Below are 11,798 nucleotides of genomic sequence, written 5' to 3' on the forward strand. Positions count from 1 at the left end.
GAAATCGCATCATATGACCCCTTTAAGGAAAAAAGACTGGAAAAGTGTAAAGAATTCAAAAACGTGAAGTGTTGTGTTCTGACCATAAAGAATAGTTTAAAACCACAATTAACTGTCTGGTTTTTACAACTTTCACATTGGAGCAAAAATCTGCCTTTAAACTTGAAAGAAATAAAAATTTGACATTTATTGTGATAATTATCGATATCGACTGATATGAAAAAACATTAACGTGATTATTTTTTGGCCATATCGCCCAGCCCTAGTACACAACCACCTTATAATCATAAAAATCCACCCAGTGCTTTTTTTTTTAAATCCCCACAAATCATAAGCACTGTCTCAGATCAAGTCGTTCACAGATTCTTGGCAAAGTGATGTCACTTTGCACAGGCCCCTCCCATGACTGTTGACGGACATTGCCGTTTTAGCATAGACCCGCCCCGAGTGAGCTGAACACAGTCTGCCATTGTTTAGATGCCACAGCAGGTGTAGACAAGATCGGCTCCTGAGCGATTGAGGTGTTTAGTTGTTGGATGTAAGAGTGAACATAGCAGTCTTCATTTACTCCTGACATCTGAGCCGCTGAAGACACAGTGGATTACTTTTGTTTTTGAAGGGAATGTGACCCCCGATCAACCTAAATGCATTTATGTAGCATATCATTTTACTCCAGACTGCTTTCTGAACGAGGGACGATTCAATGCAGGTTTTGCTGAAAAGTTAAAACTCAAGGATGGATCAGTTCCCACTGTTCGTGATCCAGCTGCACCTCCAGAAGAAGTCTCACACTTTATATTTTTTTATGATTATTTGCAAATCGCCTTTCCTCTTCCACAGAAGAGAGGTGCGGGGTGAGCAGAGCTCATTATCATTTAAAGAGAAATGCACTGAAACGAGTCGCAGTGAACAAAGCTGTTTTTGACTAGGTAAAAAGGGGGTTGTTTTACACGACCACTGAGGAATTTTAAAGTATGTAACAAAGTATGTTACAGACATTTCATAAAGACCCTAAAAAAATCACAACAACCTGTGGAAAATGGGCATCCGATGTCCCCTTTAAAAACCCGCTATCAAAGTGCTTAATTGTACTGGTGATCTTCAGAGCGCAGCTCAAAACAGAAATGCAGAACATTAATAACTAGGGCTGAAACGATTCATCGAATACCTCGAGTAACTCACATACAAAAAAATCATCGAGGCAAATTATTTCGTTTAGGCTTCGTTTAGTCCATTTACTGTAACACTATCAAAGTGCTTCATTGTACTGGTGATCTTCAGCGCGCAGCTCAAAACAGAAATGCAGAACATTAATAACTAGGGCTGAAACAATTCATCGAATACCTCGAGTAACTCACATACAAAAAAATCATCGAGGCAAATTATTTCGTTTAGGCTTCGTTTAGTCCATTTACTGTAACTACACACGGAACACCGTGTTTCCCCACGGAACTGTTTTGCGTCTCTGTGCAACATTATGGTGTTTTGTTCCTGAATGAATCAACCGTTCTGTTCAATCGCAATGACTCACTTTTTAACAGTGATTTGCTGCCACCTGCTGGCGGTTTTAATTTGACATTTAAAGTATCTTTTCGTTTTTAAAATAATTTTAAATATGAGTATTCAATGTTTTATGTTTAAAATAAAATATTATTTATGCATTTGTAACTGCAGGTTAAATGCATTCATGTCCCTCTGTGTGGGAAATGCATCCCATGCAGCTTCTGTGTTCCCTCTGCATTGCAAAGATGAATTTTGATACTGACATCATTTGTTTGGTTAAAGCCCAAATGTCTTTTATTCTAATTCACTGATTAAATGTAAGAATTCGACTCAAAAGATGAAGCACACTTTTAGAAAAAAAAAAGGCTTTATGTGATTTGCTGCCACCTGCTGGCGGTTTTAATTTGACATTTAAAGTATCTTTTCATTTTTAAAATAATTTTAAATATCAGTATTCAATGTTTTGTGTTTTAAATAACAAAATATTATTTATGAATTTTTAACTGCAGATTAAATGCATTCATGTCCCTCTGTGTGGGAAATGCATGCCAGGCAGCTTCTGTGTTTCCTCTGCATTGCAAAGATGAATTTTGATACTGATATAATTTGTTAGGTAACAGCCCAAATGTATTTTATTCTAACTGACTGATTAAATGTAAGAATTTGACTCAAAAGGTGATGCACACTTTTAGAAAAAAAACAAGTTTTACATTAGTTTACTTTATTTTTATACCAGTTTTACAAACGAGGACCAAAACCAAAGGGAGGTTTTTGGAGATTTTGTCAGGTGTAGCTCACTTTTGGGTACAAATTTGTCCCCAAAATATGGTTAAGTAGGTACACACACACACACACACAATGCAATGTCTCTACAGTATGATTCTGAATTACAAATGAAGCGGACTGAAAACAGAATACTAGGGATTCACCGAAATGAAGATTCTTGGCCGAAGCCGAAACCGAACAAAATGAAACACTGAGCCGAAGGCCGAATACCGAACACAGTTTTTCACATTTTCCCCCCTGTATGCCTATTTTGCAATTTTTTTTCACCATTGCATTAATTAAATTGCCAAAATGTGCTTATTACTGTTTTGTCCTGCTTTTCAAATAAAAAATCCATTAAAAAAACAACAATTAAAAAATATTTACTTAACACTGAACATTTTTTTAACATTCTAGCATACATTATACCAGCAAAGCACAATTTAACTAAAAATTAATAAGTTAGTAAAATAATCATTTTTTTTTACTGTACGATTAAATGCAGCCTTGCTGAGAAGAGACTTCTTTTAAAACATTAGAAGATATTACAGATCCTAATTTGAACACTATGTGTGAATGTTATAATAAATGTATTAAAACAGAGCTGTTGTAATGATTCAGAAACCCGCAGGAAGATCTCAGTGCTTCTTTTTGTTGACAACAGCATGCAGATTTATAAATGATTCTCATTACGAATTTGGAAAGATGTTTGTCGCACGTATCCCATTGTCACATGCCTTTAAAAAAATTCACAAAAATGTTACTAAGCAACTGACGAGTAACAAGTTCAGCACAGATTTTCCTCGCGCTTTGGACTTTGAACCCTGGCGCCGCGAGCTCGTGCAGCGCCGTCAGAATACATGCAATTTGTGCGTGCATTAAAAAAAATAACATTCTGCAGTTTATTTATTAACCGTTTGAGGTAATTTTGCGATTTCAATCATCATACAGTAACCACCAGCATTAGCCACCTCATCTTCTCATCAGAGACATGTGTTGCAGCACTAAACAGTCTCTCGCTGTCGGTGCTTCGTGCTTGTAATGATTTCTGCGTCTTTCTCTGATAGTTTTAAATACTTTCACACTGCCGACATGTTTGCTGCATTAGCACCTCATCTTCTCATCAGAGACATGTGTTGCAGCACTAAACAGTCTCTCGCTGTCGGTGCTTCGTGCTTGTAATGATTTCTGCATCTTTCTCTGATAGTTTTAAATACTTTCACACTGCCGATGTTTGCTGCATTAGCGCGTGCCTCTATTTAATCGCGTTCGTCATTGTTCGGTACATATTATCCGGCCTTTTCGCTTATTCGAATAATTTCGGTTGCCTAATATTCGGTGCATCCCTATTGTTTATTTTAAGAGATCTAGCTTATTATCTCTTGTATATTTAGTATTGCTCTTTAATAAAGAAAAAATGCTTCTTATTCGATTACTCAATGGAATAATCTGTAGAATACTCGATTACTAAAATAATCGATAGCTACAGCCCTAGTAATAGCGTGAGCTGTCACGAGAGGGCGCCAGAATTCAAATAAACAATATTCCGTGTCTCTTTGACTTTTTTTTAGTGGATGGTCTTATTCTGTTTGTGACACTGTATGCTACAAAACTATGTTGCTTTTTACTACCAAGATGCAGTTTTTTGAGCGCAAGTTATTCCATAACGGATACAAACAATAACTGTCCCCGAAGAAATGAGACGTAAACAAAGGAATTACCATCCATATTACAATGTTATTGCTTCATTGGACTAAAAGTGCTCTATGGGATGTTGTTCACTGGACCCTTACCTTTCTACCTAAACAGGGATTTACAACTGTGGATGCGTTAATGACTCGTTATTACGATTAATCTGGTACGTACTGCGTTTTGATTATGCATGTTTTCATGTGTACTGCTTACACAAATTTAGCAAATACATTATTTATAAGCTTTCCATTGAAAAATGGCAATATATCTTCTATGCTTGAGGCTTAGACCTTTAGAATGATGTATAGTTTGTCAAGATTAATTATGTCCCTTTTCATTTAATCTATTCGTAAACATTGATACGTGCAAACAAAGAGTGTTCAGTGCGCTGGCGTCCAGGTGCGGGTTAACAGGTTAAAGAATATTACTGGTTCAATACAAGTCAATCTCAAATGACAGCATTTGTGGTTCATGCATAATACTGATTACCACAAACATTAATTTCATCTTCTCTCTCCTTTTCTTTTAAACGAAGCAAAAATTACAGTAAGACAGTTGCAATGGAAGTAAATGGGGTCCATTTTAAAGGGGTGGTTGATTGCGATTTCACCTTTTTAATGTTAGTGTGTAATGTTGCTGTTTGAGCATAAACAATATCTGCAAAGTTACAAAGCTGAAAGTTCAATGCAAACGGAGATATCGTCTTTTAAAATTCTGGCAGTTTAATGCCTACAAAAACGGCTGGTATGGACTACAACAAGTTACTTCCCGGGTTCGTGACGTAACAAACCCAGATAAACCCGGTCCTCAGGAAAAGGCAGCAAAGGGGGCGAGGACATGCTGTGCTGCTTTAGAGAAGAGGAAGAGAAAAGTAGAGGTAACCGTAAAAATCTATTCATATATGAATCACGATTCTGTCTTCTAACGATTTTAATGGATTCACAAGTTTCAAAATCAATGTTCTAAAGCAGCGGTTCTTAATACTGTTCCTCGTGTCCCCCTGCTCTGCACACGCTCTGCATCTCTCTCTCTCATTCAGCTCAGCTCCAACAATGAACTGTTCCAATTATACACTTATTTTCACATAGCTATGAGAAGCGTTAAACATGGACATGCATGCAGTTGCCGTACTGTATTACAGCTTTAATCAGTATAAAACCGTATATTAATTAGCAGTAGCATTTACAAATAACAGCATATCTAAAAGTATGAGACAAAAACAAACAAAAAACATAGGCCTATACCATTAAAAGCTGTGCTTGCAATATCTTCTTCAATAACATCCTCTGCTTCTCAATCGGGCTCAAACTGATAAGCGATATTAACGATGCCGTTGTTTACAATACAACCGGAGCACATGCCGCTGAGTTGAGGGGCGGGACGGTTAGATGCACACTAGCCAATTTTGATTGTTTACAATTTTGATTGTTTACAACTAAACAATTGTGATTGTTTAGCCAATCACAAGACACTGGGCTAGCTAACCAATCAGAGCCCATCAACTATTTCTGAGGGCGGGGCTTCATAAAAGCAGGAAATGATCAGTGCGTTTCTCAGAGAAAGGACAGAGTGTATCAAGCCTAGAAAAAAAAAAACAGTGGACCACCCCTTTCAAAAGTGCAAAGGCAGGAATGAGAATCTTAAAAATTTATGAAAGCTTTTAAATATTTCTTAACATATGTTATTTGAGCTGTAAATTTGTTTAAAACAATATTCAACAGTGTTACAGGATTTACACGGTCACATTGTCAACATTGTCATGGTGTAAAATTTGATATAACTTTACACAGAAAAGGTCAGAAAGTGATCTTTCTGCACTAACTGCACTAAAACATTAATGTTGTTTACATCTTTTCTCAACTACTTAAACAGTAGTTTCAAGTTTACTGACTGGCCCCACTGATTTCCATTGTAGGTGCCTCAGTGTAACCCTTTTTTTCCCCATTGTTTGTTATTGATTGATTGATTGATTGACTGACTGATTGGTTGAAAGAAATGTAAGAAATACATTTTTGTGTTAATGAACCAGGAAAAGTCCTTCATCTCCTGCTTTGAATAGGGCCTGTATTGTGGCATAAATTTTTTCAAATGATTAAATGCACACTGGAGCCACATGGGACTCTGTTATATATTTGCTGGAAAATGTGTCATGATTACAGTGTTAATGATATAACCATCTGTTTCAGTCCATAAATCGGATCCATGAACTAGACAGTTGCAGGGTGACAAGAGGAGGACAAGACTTCTATAACACGCACCTATGTTAATACAATCAAAATCAGATTATGGTCTTTATCAATCAGAACTTATGGAGGACTGCGGCAGAGAATGGTCAGTACAAATTCCCACATATTCCCACATTGAAAATGGAAACCCCCGTTGTGTCAAAACTAATACTCATCAATATTTACACTACCAGTCAGGAAGTGAGGAAAGATTTTTTTATTTATTTATTTTTTTTAATGTTGTTGAAAAAAAAAAGTTCTTATGCTCACAAGACTACATTTAATTGATAATGCATTAAAACAACAATATTGTGAAATATTATTACAATGTAAAATAACTTTTCTATTTTAATATATAAGTGCAATTTATTCCTTTTTTATTTTGGAAATAGTGATGCACTACCATTCAAATATTTGGGACAAGTGACTTTTTAAAAAAATAAATTAATACTTTTATTTAGCAAGGATGAACTATTATTGATGACCAATAACGAGAACCATTATTAATACTTGAGTACCAAATCAGCAAATTGCAATGATTTCTGAAAGATCATGTGGCAGTAAAAACTGGAATAATGACTGTTGAAAATTTAGCTTTAAGAGGTGTCTTTCAAAAACATTACAAATTTGTGTATATAATTATTCCAAACTTTGACCATATTGTATATTAAACAATATATTGTATTGTAGTGTATATAACAGGCCAGCAACATTAAAGCCTTTATAAGATTGAAAAAAAAAAAATGACCAGCATAGTTGGATTACACAATGAAGAGCCATAAGAAACAGTGACAGCACTCTTGCCACAGCAAATGCAACCCATAAACACAATCAAGCCTAGAAAAAAAAAAACAGTGGACCACCCCTTTCAAAAGTGCAAAGGCAGGAATGAGAATCTTAAAAATTTATGAAAGCTTTTAAATATTTCTTAACATATGTTATTTGAGCTGTAAATTTGTTTAAAACAATATTCAACAGTGTTACAGGATTTACACGGTCACATTGTCATGACAAAAAAGGTGTAAAATTTGATATAACTTTACACAGAAAAGGTCAGAAAGTGATCTTTCTGCACTAAAATCATTTTAACATTAATGTTGTTTACATCTTTTCTCAACTACTTAAACAGTAGTTTCAAGTTTACTGACTGGCCCCACTGATTTCCATTGTAGGTGCCTCAGTGTAACCCTTTTTTTCCCCATTGTTTGTTATTGATTGATTGATTGATTGACTGACTGATTGGTTGAAAGAAATGTAAGAAATACATTTTTGTGTTAATGAACCAGGAAAAGTCCTTCATCTCCTGCTTTGAATAGGGCCTGTATTGTGGCATAAATTTTTTCAAATGATTAAATGCACACTGGAGCCACATGGGACTCTGTTATATATTTGCTGGAAAATGTGTCATGATTACAGTGTTAATGATATAACCATCTGTTTCAGTCCATAAATCGGATCCATGAACTAGACAGTTGCAGGGTGACAAGAGGAGGACAAGACTTCTATAACACGCACCTATGTTAATACAATCAAAATCAGATTATGGTCTTTATCAATCAGAACTTATGGAGGACTGCGGCAGAGAATGGTCAGTACAAATTCCCACATATTCCCACATTGAAAATGGAAACCCCCGTTGTGTCAAAACTAATACTCATCAATATTTACACTACCAGTCAGGAAGTGAGGAAAGATTTTTTTATTTATTTATTTTTTTTAATGTTGTTGAAAAAAAAAAGTTCTTATGCTCACAAGACTACATTTAATTGATAATGCATTAAAACAACAATATTGTGAAATATTATTACAATGTAAAATAACTTTTCTATTTTAATATATAAGTGCAATTTATTCCTTTTTTATTTTGGAAATAGTGATGCACTACCATTCAAATATTTGGGACAAGTGACTTTTTAAAAAAATAAATTAATACTTTTATTTAGCAAGGATGAACTATTATTGATGACCAATAACGAGAACCATTATTAATACTTGAGTACCAAATCAGCAAATTGCAATGATTTCTGAAAGATCATGTGGCAGTAAAAACTGGAATAATGACTGTTGAAAATTTAGCTTTAAGAGGTGTCTTTCAAAAACATTACAAATTTGTGTATATAATTATTCCAAACTTTGACCATATTGTATATTAAACAATATATTGTATTGTAGTGTATATAACAGGCCAGCAACATTAAAGCCTTTATAAGATTGAAAAAAAAAAAATGACCAGCATAGTTGGATTACACAATGAAGAGCCATAAGAAACAGTGACAGCACTCTTGCCACAGCAAACATGGCTCTAATGAATTCAGACTTTGTTCCAGGTAACACTGGTAGATTACAGTAAACTGAGCATGCTAGGGCAAATCAATCCTTCACCAGATACTAGTCTCGGTAACTTCTCACTCAAGACAAAAGTGACGAAATAGTAACTTGAAACTCAACAGCACAGGCCCAAGTGAGAGACTGGACATTAAGTAGCCCAAACCAGAGGGCTTCTGGTGTCAATGATCACTGAATGCATGTAACACCAGACAACAACCAGGTACCGCAGGACTTGTTATGAAAACAACATCATGATAACTACATTGCCTGCAAATGTTACTGCAGAAAATGTGATGGTCATTCTCCATCATGTGACTCTAAATTCAAACAAGCACACTTTTTTGACTTGGCAGTAACTTTTTAAACACAAAAAATTGGTAGGTTATTTACAACTTTTGCTTTCCAGTCCATTTTCCAAAGCAGTGTTTATATGTGAGCAATGTGGATTGTATGGTTGGGCTGTGCGCGAGATGGAACTGAACACGGGAAGTGAAGTTATACCCGGGCTTTTAGTGGTCAGCTGCTGCAGAGCGTGCCAAAATCGAAATTAATTATATCATTTTATTATATAATTTAAATGATATAATTGTTTTCAATGTCATCGTCCATCGCAATGTTTCACGGTAGAAATCGTCTGATGCCAATTTGGTAGACATTGCCCAACCCTAGTGGGTTGTGATGAATAAGTCAGATCTGAACTCCTCTGGAGAGGCTGCCACTGATGCAACTGAACTCAACCAATTCCCTTGTGTCTCATTAAACCACTTAAAGCGAAAATTGGTCTCCTACTATTATGAGAATCATTCAGCAGAGCTGCAAAAGCAGCTGAAAGGCCATCTTCAAAATGGAAATAGCTTTCTAAATACTGCGCAATACATACTGCCTACTATTTTTTTGTACTATTTATTTTAATAGTCAGTGTCCATATGGGACGCAAGTGGGGTACAGTTATAATGTTGTTAATTAAAAAAAAGGCTAGTTTGTATTTGTATTCCTTATTGTTGTTGTTGTTTTTTTAATGTGTGTTAACTCTAGGTAGTCTAGTCAAATATTGAGTGAAGAAAAGATTACATAATCACACTGGAAATGCAAGGTGCATTCGGTCATACAGTTTTGCACCTATTCGTGCTATGCCAAAAAGTGCAGTATACAACAATGTAGCCATCTAGGTATTCATTTCATACAGAAAATATGAATACTGTGCACAGTAAATAGTACTCCATACAAAACATAGCCTTAAAGTGCCTTTGGGTGGATGACAAATACAACCTTATTTACAATGCATAGAAATACAAAGCATGAACTGTATGAATGTATAAATAAAAGTGTATATTTAAAATGATGTAAATGTAAATTTTTTTACATTTAATTCGTAATAATTTAATAATCTTCCAGATCACTTAATCCTATAGTGAGACAAAACTGTTTTTAAAGAAAAACTACCAAAACATTCCATATAGTCCCTCAACAAATATGAGCTCATAAAAACTGTTCAACGATTATCCATAAAAAAAAAGAAAATTGTAGTTATAGACGTCGACGTCACTGCTGTCAACATGTCATGTCAGCTAAACCTTACAGCTGGAAAAGCATGGTAGGCTACTTCGTATTAACTTGAATATAACTCTCACAACTAAGAAAGTTAGAATCCCTAGTTATACAATCAGCATATTAAAGCAGCCGGTTAGCCCTGGGGATAAAGTCTAAGTTGAGGGGAAACTAGTTGGTTTAGTAGCTCTTATCTTGACTCGAGTAAAATGGCTGGACCCATGTGAAAACAAAACAACTTTCTGCCAGCAAAACGTCGGTGTCACACTTACTCTTCTGGACTGAAACCAACGGCATACAAACTTATTTTATAACCCAGATAGATATTGTTCTCGTTACTTCCTCGTTGTCGTTTAAGGTCCCATACGAAATACATTACTTTCGTTTATTCTGAAGGTTAGGGACTTATCTGTCATTAGTTAAAGACCTCGATCAAATTAAAGCCGCGGGATGATATATGCGCGCTCTCAGACTTTATAACAATTATTATTACAATTATTACAATAGTCATTACAATGTTTCAATGTTACTCTTCACACTCACACAGGCTGCAACTATCGCCACTTTCCGATGAAAACCAAAACAACACTTGCGTTTCACTTCAAACATCAAAATATCGCACCTTTCACCAAAACATAAACTACAACATCAAACATATAAACAAATGAATACGGTGGAAAGCGTGTGAAATGACGAAGAGTAGCTAGTGCTTACGGAATTGATGCAATTCTCTTTTTTTCCTTTCCAGCTTCCAGCCAACTTAATTCAGAATGTAATCCAAGAAGAAACTTTTCCCAAAGCTCTCATGTGGATTAGGCGTTTGGTACGATATTTCAGGTCGAAACATTCCTCATTTGGGTGAAAGAAGCATAGTTTTCCTCGATTATATCAATTTTAAAGTTGTAGCGTTTACTCCATCATGGTGGCCATGTTTAAGAGAGACCGAAACACTGCCTGTCACTGTAATGGACAAATAGACCCACTTTAACGTTTAAGACAGTCTTACCGTTTTAAATTGCGCGCAACTCGTACAGAACATCTATAAACCGAACATATGACGTGTGATGTGCTAAAGATAGAAGATATTTCGGTTTAAAACTGCATGGAGATATTTTTAAAAAGTCTCACTGACCCTGCGGAGCGATACATAGGGACATACTCAAGGTAAAAAGTCTTCTCAGTCATCAGCGGTGGACGGTAAAACGCGGAAGTTGACTCTGGAAATTGAGCTGGATTGAGTCCATGTCGCCTATCGGCATACAAAGGCAGCATTACTTAACTCGGACTCTTTCATCATCTTTCAGCAAATATTTTCAGTTCTTACACTACATTTCTTAAATGTCCGAGAATTTAGCATTTTAGAACACCCCAACAAATTACTAAATATTAGTGCATCTAATGTTTTTTTAATACAAAATCAACTTTTTAGTTTCTCTGTGTTAATAGTCTGCATACATTTTTTTTTATTTCCATGACGCAACCACTATTACACTATACGTGTATACACTATTCTGAATACATGAAAGTAAATAAAAGCATACAACAACAATAAAGTAGTCACACTAAAATATCTTTATATTGAAGAATATTATGGACGTAAATCGTAAAAAAAATAAATAAAAAAAAGACACAAAACATTTACATGATTTTGGATGATGTAAACCAAGCAGTAATTATCACAAGCTCACCAATTTCCTATTCAGTTCATTTTATTCATGCTTTACTTATAATTAAAGA

At 35.3% G+C, this 11,798-nt stretch overlaps 1 protein-coding gene across 8 annotated transcripts in view; it reads right to left on the reverse strand.

Moving 5' to 3' along the window:
* Positions 1-11,284, reverse strand: part of LOC107655805 (histone-lysine N-methyltransferase 2C-like) — a 181,720-nt gene extending 170,436 nt beyond the window's left edge. For 7 of the 8 annotated variants that reach the window (XM_016443388.1, XM_016443389.1, XM_016443387.1 and 4 more), the window contains exon 1: positions 10,776-11,041. The gene's annotated coding sequence lies outside the window, so the exon portion shown is untranslated. Of the gene's footprint in view, positions 1-10,775; positions 11,042-11,067 lie in introns of those variants that run through there. The other variant, XM_016443383.1, reaches the window with a different exon arrangement.
* Positions 11,285-11,798: the final 514 nt, after the last annotated feature.

Source organism: Sinocyclocheilus anshuiensis, unplaced genomic scaffold, assembly GCF_001515605.1.
Source record: "Sinocyclocheilus anshuiensis isolate Anshui unplaced genomic scaffold, SAMN03320099.WGS_v1.1 scaffold1185, whole genome shotgun sequence".
Classification (NCBI taxonomy): Eukaryota; Metazoa; Chordata; class Actinopteri; order Cypriniformes; family Cyprinidae; genus Sinocyclocheilus; species Sinocyclocheilus anshuiensis.